Source organism: Protopterus annectens, chromosome 3.part1 (assembly GCF_019279795.1).
Source record: "Protopterus annectens isolate FY-2018-M chromosome 3.part1, PAN1.0, whole genome shotgun sequence".
Taxonomy (NCBI): Eukaryota; Metazoa; Chordata; order Ceratodontiformes; family Protopteridae; genus Protopterus; species Protopterus annectens.
In genome coordinates this window covers 1,128,678,755-1,128,696,277 of record NC_056732.1, presented here as the reverse complement: position 1 = coordinate 1,128,696,277, position 17,523 = coordinate 1,128,678,755, and positions in this window count along the sequence as shown.

Here is a 17,523-nt window from a genome sequence, read left to right as displayed (position 1 = left end):
GAATCAGCCAATTACACAGGCAGCAGCCCAGCCCAGCCTAGAACACTACTATAAACTATGCAAACACCTTTCCCTCTGGTTTTTCCCACATACTGTACACCACCAGTGTATACAAGTGTGGAAGTTTTAACAAACAACAAAATAATAGAGGCTACAGGCAGCAGCTATCATACATCAACATGTGGAAGAGGCTGAGTGTGGTGAGGATGAGAATGCTGTCGACCATCCCACAGTGAGGAGATGGAGAAGAGTGTACAGATCCGGGGTAATCTACCAGGGGCTACATGAGCTGGAGACAGTGGAGCACTATAGGGTGGACAGGGACCTCCTACAGTAAATTGTTGAGCTGTGCAGGCCACGCCTGACATACAGAACTAACAGAGGGAAACCCATCCCACTGGATACCAAGGTATGTGTAGGCCGAAGAATACTAGCCACAGGTACCTTCCAAAGGCCAACTGGGGATATCATGGGGATCTCACAGGAATCAGCATCCAGGCTACTCCACAACTTCCAGGATGCCATGTCAGCACATGCTGGTGAACATGTATATTTCCCCAACACCCATGAGGCATTGGCCAGCAATATGCGTCTCTTCCACCAAATAGCAGAATACCCTGAGGTAGTGGGTGCTATAGACTGCACGCACATATGCATCAAAGCACCACACGCTGAGCAAGGTAGGGTCTACATCAACTGCAAGGGCTTCCCCTCCATCAACTGCCAGGTTGTGTGCGATGCCCAGGGCATTATAAAGAATGCATGTGCTGGCTGCCCTGGAAGCTATCACGATTCCCACATCTGGCATCTGACACAGGTGTATCAGAGATCTGCCAATGGGGACATCCCTTACAGTCACCTAGTGGGAGATGTTGGTTACACACTGGAGCCGTGGCTGATGTCACCCATCAGAAATGCACATGCACCCAAACAAAAACTCCATAATGAGGCACATGCACAGACCAGAATTACAATAGAACATGTGTTTGGGATGCTCAAGTCATGGTTCAGGTGCCTGGACACATCCAGTTGAGCCTTGCAGTACTCACCAGCTACATGAACTCAAATTTTCATTGTATGTGCCATGCAACACAATATGATCCTGTGGAAACAGCTGCAGCAGGAACAGCATGGGTCAGGGCCACACAGCCCCCACCATTACTAAGGCCTGCACAGGCACAGAGTGACTTGGAGGAGGAACAACCTGAGCCTGCCCCAGTAGGCACAAGGAGGCGTGCCCAGTATGCCCTGGCTTTGGCAAAGAGGCAACGCATAGCACACACACTGACACAGTAGGGACACAGGGAATGACACCTCTCTCTGACTCACACATACAGTAAAAAGGATGCCAAACATGACACTACCTGTGCTCAACCATGTATAGGGAATGTACTATAGGCAGCCCTCCAGCACCATCCTCAATACTGGCACAGGCACAAGGTAAGTCACTTCTCCTACCAATTTCTGAATGGAGTAGTATGTGTTGTTACTTCTATCTATGGTATAGATGTGAGCATGCAAGGGAATCGGGTGGCAAAATGGGATGCCAGCAGATAGTACACACCTACTGTGGCAGCATGAGATCTGTAACAAATACTGGTGTCATCATAGTAGCCAGTACTACACATGGTGACAAAACCCACTGCAGGAAATGTGCTGGGCCACATGTGTGTCCATATGACACACACATGCTAATCAGGGAGGCTCACATACCCAACAACAGTCTCAGCGAGCAGGACAGGTGTAGACAAACACAAACAAAAGTTGTGCTAAGGCCTCTGAATGATGCCTATGTGTAAACCCCCCCTGGCCTACATAGACAGACTACAACAGGTCAGGCAGTGGGATGTTAGTTCTGAAGGGTAACAAGTCAGAAACTGATATGTAGGTCAATCAAACCTAAGACCTGTAGTACACTGATATGCCTCTAGTCAGCATGATAGGTTAGAATACAGAATGAAATGGTACCTGACATACTAGTACAGTCATAGCAAATGTGTACAAGTGTCAGGTGTGCCCCCCCAATCCTATGTAGAAATGTAGTAACAGTCAGGTGTGCCACCCCAGTCCTATGTAGAGATGTAGTAACACACAGGTGTGCCTCCCCAGTCCTATGTAGAAATGTAGTAACACGTATGTGTAGGCATAATAACAGTGGTGCACAGATTACCTGAGCTGGCTAAGGTAGCAGGATAGATTGTAACATGTGCACAATATGAAGGTCTGTGTGTGTTAGGTTGGTGTGTGTTGTATATTATGTGAGAGTGGTCAGTACGTATGCATGGTGAGGTTTGTCCTGGTGGCCATTGACCAATACTGCCAATGACAGGGCCAAGTCCTCACAACTGCAGTGCCAAACACAATGCTTCCCAGTATAACACATTCTAGCAGTAAGCCATTGTAAATGTTTGGAAGTAATATGTGTCACCATCTGAAAGACTGACATGGCATGACTGTTGGGTCAGATATACAAGCAGTACACAGGGGGAAGCACCCTAGACAGACAGTGTATAATATGTAACTGTGAAATGGATGCACCCTTGGAATTGTACATACAGGTTTGCAGCACATTATCTGGGCTTGTAGTAGGGAATACCGATGTCTTCTGGCCAAACACTGGCAGACCACAAAGGTCATAGGAATGATGTATTGAGAAACAGCTGATGTTCCTGCACAAGCCAGCATAAGTGGAATGCCCCATGCATATCTGTGAGTCAGATGCAAGTAGTGTCCATAGCACACATGCACCCAGCTCACCCAACCACCACCCACAGGTACCTCTTCAGTGTTATCCCTGCTGTTGGGAATGAGTACAATATGACCTCCACCTGTGTATGTCAATAGCAAAAGAATGCAGCATGCAGAGCAGGTGTCCCATGCAGGTGTGTCCCTAGCTGTAAGCAGCACCCTGCCAGCATCCACACCACTGGATCAATACTGACAGAAAGTATTGGCATGAACACCTAGAACACCTACCTTGTCACCCCAGGGGAATATACTGTATTGCAGTCTGAAACTGTAGGACTGACAGAATGCAATGGCCTGCTACAGCTGGCCTGCATCACTACCGAATGGTCTACAGTCCTCTGCCAAAGGCATGTGTCTCACCCATACTGCCTATGTATGGTATGTCACGGACTCCCAAATAACATAACACAGTCCACAGAACCCATATGCAAGGCCATGTGGACAAACCACAGTAACATGTCCACCATGTCCTACTGCATGAACTGTGGACCAAACCAATATACTGCTGTGATGAGGTGATAACTATAGGGAAAGTATCAGAATGCTCGCATAATGTATGGAAGAGCATAGAATAATAGGTGGTGGGTGGGAGCATGGGCAGCATGGAGTGTGTGAAGTCCGAAACACAGCCATGTGCACATACTATCCCTGACTGCAAACACAAGAATGGGTGGCTACAAACCTGCTTGTAAACCACAATGTATAGTGGTAATGTCCTGACTTATGACCCCTGCCTCTGGGTAACCTGTGTGAATCTGTACAGCTGTGAGGTATTGCCACAGCATGATAAGGCCATACTGTCACGTCAATGGATGTACAAGTATGGGATCCTCTGCCATCACTGTACCAAGGTGCTGAACCAGTTACACAGGCCCAGCAGCAAGTGTCTGCAGCTTCCCCTCCAGAATGGCATGAGTTTGCAAGAATATGTAGGCATTTGACCACAATACTGGACACAGCTGCATTCACCCTGAGTACCCCAGGATATCACTGCAAGCAAATATGTCTACCTGACAGTACTTGATGACATAAAACATCACATTGTATAACAGTACTCATGTTTGAATATCTCTGCTAACACCAGGACCATGTAGCAGAAGCAGCACAGACACAATTACCTACAGTAACCTACTATCCTTTGCCCATTTTGACCCCATATTGTCAACTGATCTACAGATATCCTGCAGACACAGTTTGCTAGCTGTAGGTGTAGAACACAAAAGTCTGCACTGGAGTACATTCTACTTGGAATGGATTCACACATTCAATACAAAAGGCCATACTGGGCATGCTCCCACACTTAGAGAAATGAAGGCAATATCAGACAACAAAATACTTAAAGGTCATACTGGGCATGCTCACACACTTAAAGAAATGAAGCCCATGTCTGGAAACAACAGTGGACCATACATATCTGACAGTTGCAGATGTTAGTGCATACACTCCTCAGTATGCACCAGTCATGCTTTGCTCACACATTGGATAGGAATGCACACATATATCCAAGAACAGCACACTATAATATGCCAAAAGTACACATACATAGATGTGTTGAAGAGAGTAATAGTGACAAAGAGCCTTCCATCATAAGGCCTGTCCCACCTAGCACACAGCCAAATGGCTACAACCACATGATGTGTAAATGTCACTCACCACATAGACAGTTGCCTCTGGAATCCCTCAGCATTATAGACTCCGTGGTGCTAGTGCTAACTGTGCAACATAACTGTACAAGGCAGTAGTCATCTAGCAGCTGTATACATGTACCTGTGGAATATAAACTTGTGTGTGCCTGAGTGTGGTGTGTCTGCCTCTAGATGAATGGGTTATGCCCCATGAACACACACTGCCCTCCCAATTGCCCTACTATGGCAAGCCTGCTGATGTCATTCACTTTGAAATACACCTTTGGGGAACGAGTAGCCCAGTAATCTCTGTAACACATCTTATAACTGTGTAATGCTGTAGCGTGATAAACTATTTAGGTAGGTGTTCTAATCCCAAATGTGGCAACTGTGTGTGTGTGTTTGTCTGTGTAGGAATCAATTCTTTTGAAGCTAGTCACACTCACTACAATTTCAAATGCCCTACTTTGGCAAGCCTGCTGATGTCTGGGGAAAGAGTAGTCCAGTAATCTCTGTGGTGTGCCCTATAACATCATAATCTTCTTCTTTCGTTTTTTCCCGGTTAGGGGTCATCTTTCTGCTCATGATTGGCAGTGGAGTTTTATGGTGTTGAGTTGCCAGCCCAGCACCCAACCTTCCACAGAAGGCACACGCACATGCACACACTCACACCTAGGGCTAATTTAGAGTGTCCAGTCGACCTACTGCATGTCTTTGGGATTTGGGAGGAAACCAGAGCACCCGGAGGAAACCCATACGACCACAGGGAGGACATGCAGACTCCACACAGAAGGCACCCCAGCTGAGAATTGAACCGGAGAACCTCTTGCTGTGAGGTGGCAATGCTAACTGCTGCACCACCGCGGCCGCCCTCTATAACAGCATAATTCTGTAGTGTAATTTAATAGTTTAGTAGGAGTTCTATTCTCAGACATGGCATGTTTGTCCGTTTAGGGAGCCATGCTTTTAGGCCATTCACAGTCAATACAACTTTCATTGCCCTACTTTGGCAAGCCTGCTGATGTCACTCATTGTGAAATACACTTTTGGGGAAGGCATAGTCCAATAATCTCTGTGGTCTCTTCTATAACAGCGTAATGCTTTAGTGTAATGTACTAGTTCGGTAGGGGTTCTATTCCCAGACATGAAAAGGGTGGATGTTTGTTTGTTTACCTGTGTAGGGAGCAATGCTTTTGGGGCCATTCACAGTCAGTACATCCTCCATTGCCCTACTTTGGCAAGCCTGCTGATGTCATTCATTTTGAAATACACCTTTGGGGAGTGAGTAGTCTAGTAATCTCTGTGGCGTGTGCTATAACTGCGTAAATGCTGTAGTGTGATGTACTAGTTAGATAGGAGTTCCAATCCCAGACATAACTACTGTGAGACTTGGTGTGTGTGAGACTGTGTGTGTCTGTGGTCGTCATTCGTATCCTGTGTGGAGGTGGCTATGAGTGTGTAACAACTGGGCTCATTGTGGAGTGGGTTTTGCAAATGTCTTATATGGTGGGCTTATTATATGTCAAAATGTCCACCTTACAAGGATAACAGATGTCAAACAGCAGAGAGGCTGGGATTGTCATTCCATACCCCTACATGTGACATCAAGGCCTGGCGAACAAATTAGGCAACCCTTGTATTACTCAGAAAACACTCGCAACCCGTGTGTCATACACAAACACACTTGACTAGGCAACAACCGCTTTGTTGGTAGTACCCTGAATATTGCACACAGATAGTAACCATGGTGTGATTGCAGTGGAATACAGAGGGCATGGCACCCTGTCCCATCACTACAATAGGCACATAACTGCAGACAGTGCGCCTTCACTATGTTTCCCACTGGAGGCCTGCAACAACTATAGTGCCATCAAATGTAACCCACAAAGGACATACCATGCCTTAAACACATGCCCTGTATGGACAGATGCCACTGACACCAGGAAATACCTGTATCATGCTGTCAATGTAGGTGCAGAGTCAACCTGGTGTCCATTGCCAGTTCCCACTACATGAGACCAAGACTGGAACATCTGATGATAACAATCTGTGTACACAATATGGCCGAGACACCCCAAGTACATTTCCACATGTCACAGAACATGCATGTGGGACATGTGCATATCCCAGACACTGTCCATGTCATGGACTATAGAACACATACATGGCAAGCATTGCCCAACACTGGCCACGCACAATAGTAACCCAAATGACTGGATGGTGAATACAATACCCACCTGTGTGGGCCAGTCCAGACACTACACCCCTGAGCCACACTGCAGACCATTGTTATATGGCCTGATGCCAAGGTATTCCCTTCACCTAGCCTTGTGTAGCCTTCTGGCACATTCAACCACTATACATCTGTGAAGCAATGCTCCCATGCATGTCAGTACTGGCACCCTGTGTCTGTGTGTGCGGGGTATAATGATTTCGACCCCATTCACACTCACTAGAACTCCCATTGGCCTACTGAAGCATGCCGACTGATGTCAGATGCCTTCACATACCCTTTGCCCATATATCATCCAGATAGCCCCTGTAGTGCATGTGATACCTGCATATTAATGTATTGTGGCACACTAGCTAGTTAGGAAGTCTATTCCTGACCCTGCCAAATGTGTTAATGTGTGTGAGTCCCTGAGAGAGTGTGGCTGTGTCGACATTGACACCTTTTCATGTGGACAGGCACGTGTACTACACCTACCTTATCGCTCCTATATCACTGTTGCAGATGTCACTCACCATCAGATATACCTTTGGACAGCTCCCCAGCATGTAAGCTATGTGGTGCATGCAATAGCTGTATAGACATGTGATAGTGATACATAGTCAGTCAGGGGTTTGAAACCCCATACTGGTAAGTGTGTGACACAAACATACTTAGGTTTTACTCTCCCACCCCCTCCCTGACTTATTTTGTCTCTGTCTGTCTCTCTCATCCCCTCTCTGGTGGATGTGGAGAAGTACACCTGCTTTACTTAGGCAGCAGCTTGTGTTTTTTAAGTGATGCTTATGGTCAGCTGATGGCCTCTGCACGAATTGCAATTTCCCTCTTGCTGATTGCATGTGGAACAGCTGCGGTAACATTCCCATAGCCAATTGAATGTAAACACACTCCAGTATCTAGGAACATCATGTGGGTGTTGGGCCTTTTCATTCACTGTGAGCAGGACCTCATGTTGGTGATTGGCAAACAGCATCACAGATGGTACTGAGATTTAAATCTAACAAGATACACTGTGGAGACAGGCCAACAAACAGGAAGGGGTTGGGCCAGACATGACTACAGAATGTAAGTGTTGCTCTTCTGCATTTGGAGAAATGGTTTAACAGGCTGTGTGTGGATATGGCTGGTCTACATGATTGAATACCTGTCATGACAGTGTTATGAATTTGAGGAAACTTCTACCTGTAGGGTTATCTGCAGACTGGGCAGTGTTTGGAGTCTTATGTTTCTTGTGTTCCTCACAAATCACCTATCTTAGAACTGCAGAGGTATAGTCTGAGGATTGCAGTCAGTACATGATGACAGCCGTGAGAGTTACTGACTTCGTATCCCTCATAGGACATATGTCACAACAAACCCTGTTATGACAGTAAATGTATGAAGGTATCACAGCAACATGCCAATATTGGTCCAGTGCCTGTGGCTCCAGCCACAAGTCTGTCAACCCTTGTACATATGTCATGCAGTAAGACGTGCATATGTTCTGTACACCATTATTTATTGACATCATACCTGATAACAAGCCAGTCAGATTTCAGACTGCTAGACATGTTATGTATAGTAAGGGTTATTTTTTAGGACATAACCTGGGCATTCTGCAGTTGTGTGTACAGTACTGGGGTTTGTCTACTTATGATGATTGTTTACAGTATGTGTATTGCGCATACGTACCTTGGCCTGTGCACAGACTATGGTAGATGCCATTATTCTTGGTCCTGTTCTATCTGATGTTACATGCTGTTTCAGTGTATGGTACCCTATTGGCTCACATGTCTGTAGGGCCAAACACACACATGTCCCATACCACAGACAGGCATCAGACCATACTGTGTTGTGACCCAGTTTATGTAGGAGTAGTGTGTGAGTGGCACATATGAGGATAGTGTTTATCAGACAGTCCATATAGTGTCATATTAAGCTTGCTTACCATATGTGGCTGTGGCTGTGTACACATTGGTTGTGGGTATTCACTTTCTCACAGATGTCTGTTACTCTGTGCTGTGACATCCATGTAGAGCCTGCTATATTTGCAGGTATATGTGTATTCCCCCATACAAAATGTAGTCCAGTGTTGTGGCAGTCTGCCTGTAGTTTGCACAGTTCTTTGCTACATGCCTAGCAGCTTAGTGAAATTACCCAGTGTGCTATTATGTCCAGATATTTGCAAGACATACTGCTGTCAGGCCACCATAACTGTTGTGTATTTCTGACAAAGCAGTGGGATTCTGCACAGATGTATGTCACTAACTACTGGGTAGTATGTGACCATGTGACCTCTGCACCACCAGGTATTATGTGTCAAGACAGACTGGTGTGTGTAAATGCATAAACTGTATGGACATATGTAGTCCGGTATTTACATGATATACCCATGTACATGGCTGTTAACATCTACATTGTCAAGCGTGGTCCACATGTCTCGCACAAAGGGGATCTGCGTACACCTCTGGACTGACCACAGAGTGCCAGACTGTGCACATATATTGATCATATCTCTGCTGTAGTCCACAGGATCATTACTGTGCTAGCAATGGTACTGTACTATGATGTCCTTATGATGCCTGTCAGTAACCAATGATGTACATGTCAAAAGCAGATGTGACCTCCCACACACATGTCTGTTAAGACAACCCCTGTTACAGTAGCAACAGTCTACATATATACCTGCAATACATACATGGCATCCCCATGCACTAAAAGTTTGGGACTACTGGAGATGACGTAGGACTCCACTCCATGTTCTGGACATATGGTAAACATATATATATATATATATATATATATATATATATATATATATATACATAATATATCCATATATCTATATAGACATATACAGATCTAACATACATATATGGATATATATATATATATATATATATACATACATACATACACAAACTCAAATATGTACATATACACAGCTATATATGTCTACACATATACAGATATATAGATATATATGCACATATAGTTATGGATATCTACATAGATATTGACATAAATTGGTATATCTGTACATATAGGATGTGCATACATATATATATATATATATATATATATATATATATACGTACAGAGAGATCTGTAAATGGCCATATATATGATGCTCTATACAGATGTGTAGAAATACATATATATGAATATATATGTGTATGTACATGTAGACATATATCTACATTTGTATATGTATATATCCATATCCTTGTCATGTGTAAACATTATGGTTGTGTATACCTTCCCAAATGTATCACACCGTATGTATCTGATATGTGCATATTTAGATATAACAACATATGTGATGTGACAATAATATCATTAACAAGTACTACACAACTGTGGAAGTCACAGCAATTGTTCAATACTATTCAATATGTGTACTGACAGATATATTGGAAAAACAACAACTGTTTTCACAGCTGTCCTGGTGTAGTGGTGAACTGTTGTGACTATACTGTAGAGAGTCCTGGGTTCAAGACCTGTAAGGTCTGTTCATTTTGTTGCTGGGCAGAACAAGGGCTGTTGGATACAGAGTGGTTAAGGCAGTTTTGAGCAGCTTTAAGCATGTTTGCGCGGGTTTGCATGAAGCTAAGCAGTGCTTACATACTGTTAAACGTAAGGCAGCTTACACCATGTAGGCTTCACTTACCAGTGTGCAAATGTGCTCAGCTGATATATTGCAGCAATGCTGACACCTGCAAAGTATGGCTCAGCCCTGGTAACCAGTGCTCACATCCCAGTCTGATAACAAAGCAGGTTAATGAAATCTGTAATAAGTATATGTAATGCCATTGACAAAACACGCATTTGTGTGCCATCATTACAGTAGCAAGGGGTGTGAGTGTAATGTCTGGGGCACTCGAGTATATATATGACCTGTACATCACTCTTATCTGTGTGAATGTGTAACATACAAGGGTAGTAACCCAGGTAATGTGCCATCACACTGGAATGTAGTGCATCATGCCATTACTATAGTTGACTGTGCTTTCCAAGACAAGAGTAGATTGCTAAATGTAGTACTGGCAACAAGCAGCCCTGCTGACATAGCTGGACTCTTAGGCCTCACTGTTGTTTTCCTGGTGTGTGAGCTGTGTCACAGTATATATCCCCTACTGGATAATGATCTGACATGTGGAAATTAACTGTAGACTACTGTCTGTACAGCACATGTCAGTGAGGGCTTCCAACATATAGTAATGGCATACATACTGTTTTCAGATGTCTATCTGTCGACACATTCATCCCACTGCATAGGTAGTTGCCAAGATGATGTCCGTCAGTCCCTGTACAGATGTGGAAATGGCAGGTATACAGCTTGGATACGTACAGGCAACCTATGCTTGACTGACACTGACATGTCTGCCCAGCTGTGTTATAACTGGCACAGATAGGACACAACACCCTGCACGCACCACATGCCACAGGTACCTCCACTACACTACCACAGTTAACAGAACATGCAGGTCTCCATCACATACACTAACCATGTGTTGTAATACATGTTGCATACATGTCAACTAGATCACCTCAGTGGCCATTTGCAGGCAAAACCCAGAGGATTGGCTGATGCATGTCACTCTCTCCCTGAGGGTCACCATAGTGGTGTCTGTCGATAGATTGCCTGCTGGCACATGGCAGGTGGTATGATACCACTGTACATACATCCCCTATACTTCCCATCTCTCCATGGACAATAGCCAGGTACACACCTATGGCCACCTGCAGCGATGCACCCCAGTACTGACAAGTGTGTATCTGTGCATTACTGAGGATATCAGTGTATGTGTGTTAGTACACCTGCAGTTTGGAATACCATGAGGGCCTTCACATCCACCACAACACCCATTGCCATAGTAAGATGTGGCTGCTGCTGTACCAGACATTACATGTACCCTGTTAAGCTCCTGTCCTTAACGGCTGCATGAGCCTTGCAGTACCAGCACAACAGTGTTGTAAAAATATGTTGATAGGCATGGGATACCCATTGAATTCTGGCAAGTGTGTGTATGTGTGCATGTCTGTATATCTGTAGGGTACAGCATTCCAAGACCACATACTCCTATTAAAATACATGTCACCTCACAGTATTACTGGTAGTGATGTTGCTGCCCATACGTGAGGCATGACAATGCATCACCCTACTATGCCTGTGGTGTGTGCATTCGATGGATATCCCTTTAGTAACTCTGTTGGGATGGACAATGGGTTGTATCACAGTTGTGGGAAATGTGTGATGGTGGGTATGTCAGAGTGTTATCATGGGTTCCAGTGTATACAATATCCACTGTGGGGTGTGATTGCTGTGTACACTGTTATTGCACCATGGTACACCTGGCACATGCCCCATGTACCACTGTATGGTGATCACTGTCACCATCAACCATACAGGTAACTGATATCACAATCCAGGCCAGTTATCCATGTGCTGTGTGCAGCCTACTTCTAACACATTGGACACACTGACAAGTTAGTTAGCACTGATAGGCCCAAGTTTCTCGGATGTGTGCCTGCCTGTTATGTGTCTATTAATGTGTATATGATGGTATGTCATACTATGCATTGTCCACATACAACCATTACATCCCCCATTACCATACTTCACATGTCTGGGGATGTTCTGCATGTAACATGTAACCTGGAATACACCTCACCCTAAACGCTGTGTGGTATGTACAATGAAAACCACACACATCAGTAGCACTACATACCTAGGAAGGGGTCTATTCCCAGTGTTGCCATGTAAGAGTGTGCGTGTATGCGGATGGATCTATATCAGGTTGCTGATTATACATGTCCCAGCGGGTCACCTGTCCATGTGGCACAGGCAGTAACTGTTATGCAAACCTGTGACATGTGTTCAACTGTACCCAGGACATGTCACATCCATGGTGTCACCACAGTATCATAACTCTTGTGGAATATGACTGCAGACCATCCCCCTGCTGACACATGTACACCAACAACACAAATGGATAACATCATGGAGACCATAATCACTCAGTGTTACTAACAGCTATAATGCATCATGATTGAACAGCTACACTACCTGACATATAGCCATTAAACATTACTGCTGACAACATGTTACACAGCAGTATATTAGTACACTGTAGTACAGTCACCATGTGCATTAGAACTATGTTAGCCTATCCCTGCATTGATGTTATGTATGACAGGGATGTGGCACAGGTATCTCCATATGCACAGGGTATGTTGTTGGTTTGCCAGAGACCAAGGGTGGGCCATATGTTTGACACCATGTGTGTGGGTGAGGGGTGTAATTAGCTGGAATGGGTGTGGTGATGTGTCGTGTGTAGGTATGGGGTTGTCCTAGGTGTGTTTGTATAGTGTGTGGGTATGCATGCACACAGTTTTGCCATGTGGCTGCCCTATACAGGTGTTTCTTGGACAGCTGCAGACCATACTTGACAGGGTATGCAGTTCACTGCCTCTGGCCATGGACACATGGTCTGTGCCTGCCAGAGGTTCCATGGGCATGTCCAGGTAAAGGCCTCAGTGTGCTACTCTCCCCTGATGATGACAGATATCCGCAGGAACCAGGTCCCTCCTGGGACTGGCCAGGGCCATGTGCATGTGGCCTGCTGTGGTGTGGTGTGGTGTGGACAGCACCCCCCCCTGCAGTGCTGGGGCTGGTACTGCCACTACAGAAGCACCTTGGTGTCCTAGCACATCCACGTCAACCACCAGCTATTGGTGTTGCTGGCCTACGTCCACATGGCCATCACCCCACTCCCACCACATGTTCAAGCATGGACAAACCATGGTCGATGAGGCCCACCATCTCACCCAACTGTCTAACATTGACATCGGTATAATCACGGAGTGCACCTGCAAGTTCATGGAAGTTGTCGCTTACAGATGAGAGAGCAACCCTCTGCAGCCGCAGGCCCTGTCTGGTGTACAGTTCCATATGTGCATGCACCCCCATGACAGTCTGAAACATGTGCCTGGTGGTACCAGTTGTCCCACTTCTGCCAGGGGCATGATGACCAGCGGCCCTACCATGAACACCTCGGTACATCTGCCTATGTGGTGCCCTGCTGGACATCTGACTATGCCTGCTATGACCAGACACAGTAGGCATAGATACCACACTCTCCTGCTCACTGCCATCAATCACCACCTGTCCCTCTGCTATGGCCACTGGTGATGGGGTATGTATAGGCACTGTAACTGTGTGCAGGGCTGGGGTGGCTAACAGGGGGATGTCAAACAATGGCGCAGTTGCAGCCTCTGACAACCCCGCCTGTGCCTCAACAGTCCTATCATCATCTTCTGTGTCTGTATGGACACCAACATCAGATTGCATGCAGGAGCAACCCTGACCCACCTTGCCACCTGTGGGGGAAAACAAGAAATTCACTTTAATACCTGTATGGCATTGCATAACAGTACACACATATACACAACACACTCACACACACACACACACACACACACACACACACACACACACACACACACACACACACACACACACACTGAAATTCCACCATAATACCTACCATTCCCTGAGTTTACAGACAGTCCCACATTTATTCACGTAAGTTCCCCATTCTGCATCACACTTGGTAACATACTCACATTAATACCACAAATTAACGTATCATTCCTCTAAATGCCTAAACGAGTGATCACAACACAGGACCTGTTACTCCATTACCTCCTTGACTTGAGTGGAGTAGATTTTACATGGCCTCACTGCTGTCATCCAGTGATCACCCTGGGTATGTCCGGACATCATGAGCATGGCCCCCATATGTTAGGGGCTACTACATTCACTCCATAATGTTACGCACTGGAGTGCATTACATAGCTATTGCTCAGTACATGCCAGATCTGCTGGTCAATCAACTTAACATGTGGACAACAGTAATACATGGATACACTCCCGGGTGTTGTCTAGTAATTCCTAGATGCATCTGTAGTGCTGCATACATGGGTAGTTGCTCACCTTTCTGTTGATTGCAATATTAAGTGTATACCTGGTGTCTAGTTTCCCTCCCAATGCATGTTCCATGCTACAGGCCTTATTATACTATCAGCTGTCCTGTGATTACATATCAGCAAGTATGCCTGGTGTCTCACGATTCAGTCCATGTCCATGTACTGCATGATTCCAAAGGGAAATACTGCTGTATGGACAACCCCACAATCACACATCTGCATACATGGACACCCACACAAACAGACACACATGCACACACACACCCTACATGCATCAACCCCCTTCCACTCCACCAGATTGCACTTACAGACAAAATACCCCCCCCACACACACACACACACCTACAGGTGAGGTTGCACAAAGATAGTACACACAGTCCTCCTATTACCCATCTGTCAACATGCATAACATATGGTACTCAACAGCATGCAGTGCAGCTATAGTCAATCCATGCTAGCAACAGTATACATGTGTGTGTGTGATGCATGGGCTGTGTTAGTAGGTGATGCCTCTTCCCCTGGAAAACACTGCACCCATGTACACAGTATTGCTGTGCACCTGTTCTGCACCCTGCCATGTAGTGTGCACCATACCTCACAGGTGTACAAACCATTGCTGAATGTGTATTACTATGTCAGTTATGTTTTCTCTAATGCTCACAGCCCCTATGTGTTTGTGCAACACATACCTGGGATGATATGTGGACAGATGTCATTTGTGAATGGCTGATGTCTGGTTTACAGATTTCAACATCAGTGGTGCATGTATGACCAATACAATACTATTACACTGACAACCATCAAACCTTACCGTGGCTACGGGGGGGTGTACACACCCTTATTGATATGATGCACTCCTCCTTGATATGCCATGGGACCACATCACCGCATACATTAACATTACATGAGCCTGATATGTGACATATGCCCTGTACATTCACATGCAGTGTCTAACAAATGTGTTAGGTGTGCAGATGCTGACCATGATGCATACACTCCGTGGGTGCATATGTCTGCATGTCCTTATCATGACGGTTTGTTGCACCTATTGTCATGTGTACTACAGCAGTCACTATTCATGGCAGGGGTATACTAGCATGGGCCATCTGCATTTGCCAGTATATGGTCAGTCTGCCCTACACATGTCCCCCAACTCTGCTTGATTGCAAGGTCTACTCATGTGCACATCCCTTGGAGTTCACACACTGCCGTCACTATTGCTGTGGAGTCAGGATTACATCTGCCACCATTCCTGAACCTGACTGTGTGCATATACAACCATTTGTAGCATCCTTAGGATCCCTGCTGCAGTGCACTGGTGTGTCATGATGACACACACTCCCCACCTTCAGCCTTTTTGCAGATGCTTGAAAACTATGACCTACACCTGTTTGTCAGTTTGCAGTGTCCCAAACACTGAACACCACGTGTAACAGTCTAGTCCCAGCTAATGAATGGCAAACATACAGATGTACACTGGCACCGGCACAGTACAAATGGGAATGGTGGGTCTGATGAAGTAATGCACAAAAAAACAAAGACAAGCAAAGAATAATCCACGACCTTGAAGAAAGGAACCGGAACTCTGCTAAAGTCCAAAAGGCTGTATTTTTATTTCTGAAGTATTCCAAAAATCACAAATAAAATCACACAAGCGCTTTCGCTCAGGCAATCCTGAGCTTTATCAAGTGAAAACAAATTCCAGTGTGCAGTAACCTCCATTAAATAGCCTGGCAATTATACAATTAATTAATTAGTGAAATCTAGTACTAAGGTGCTCTGGTGCTTTAAAGTTGGGTATTAAAAAAGATTTTAATCATTGTATCAACTCGAAAAATAAAATGTTTGCAATAACATGTGCACTTATATAAAAATGACTAACCATAAAAAACATTTAAAAAATGCCAATTGGGGCCACAATTCATTTGTGCTTGGTTCAGTGGTGCTTTTTTCTTTTACAAGTTTTTGCTGCAATATATGTTAACCTGAGTGTCCTGCAAGTGGTGGGCTCTGGAACCAACATGTCCATCATTATGGCATTACTTCCACCACCAGCTTTTGGCCGTCATTCCACTGCTGTTGTGGCCCCCACTCATATTGTGGGGTTGGGTCCATATATGTGTGGGCTTCATCTGCACAGTACATGTGTGCCCTTCTACATTCCAGATGTCAGTGTATGTAACAGTGGCATATGCCCCTGTAAGTCGGTCTATGGGGGGGGGGGTGCACCATAAATAACCTATGCTGTTACAACATGTGAGGGATATCAGTAGTAAGCTGCCTTAAGGTATATGGATGTACATTTCCGTACATTTCACCTTGGGAAAATGTTGGCCTACTGCTTCCTGCCATACAGACTGTTCTGTTTGTCAGCGTGATTGTGATGGTTTATTATGTAACAGATACATCCCATTGTATCAACTAAAGTCTTTTCCCCCTAGGGATTGCATACAGAGTGTAGACTGAGGCTGCTGGACTATACATTTGCATTACTTACTGTTGATTTGTTGTTATACTGCAGCCCAGTCTGTCTTTACTATTGTACTACTTGAAGGCCATGGCCTGGACAGCAACATATGTTATGCTTTTTGCAATGCTGTATTAAATGATCTGTTTGAGAGTTGCATTAATCTGTTTGTATGTATTTCAAAGACTAAAGAGCTATATGACATGACATATACAACTGTAATATTACACAAATAAAGCTTTTTCATGTATGCAAACCTGTGTGTGGTGTTATATCCTTTGACATCTCTGTGGGTATATGTTTCAGGCAACAATTCTCTTTTGTATGTGTGACTCATACACTCTCCATTTGATAAGATGGCAACTGCAGGAATACTGGCTGTTCCATATGGTGTGCACCCTCTAATTAGGTATCTCACTGTGTGTGTTTACATATATATATATATATATATATATATATATATATATATATATATATATATA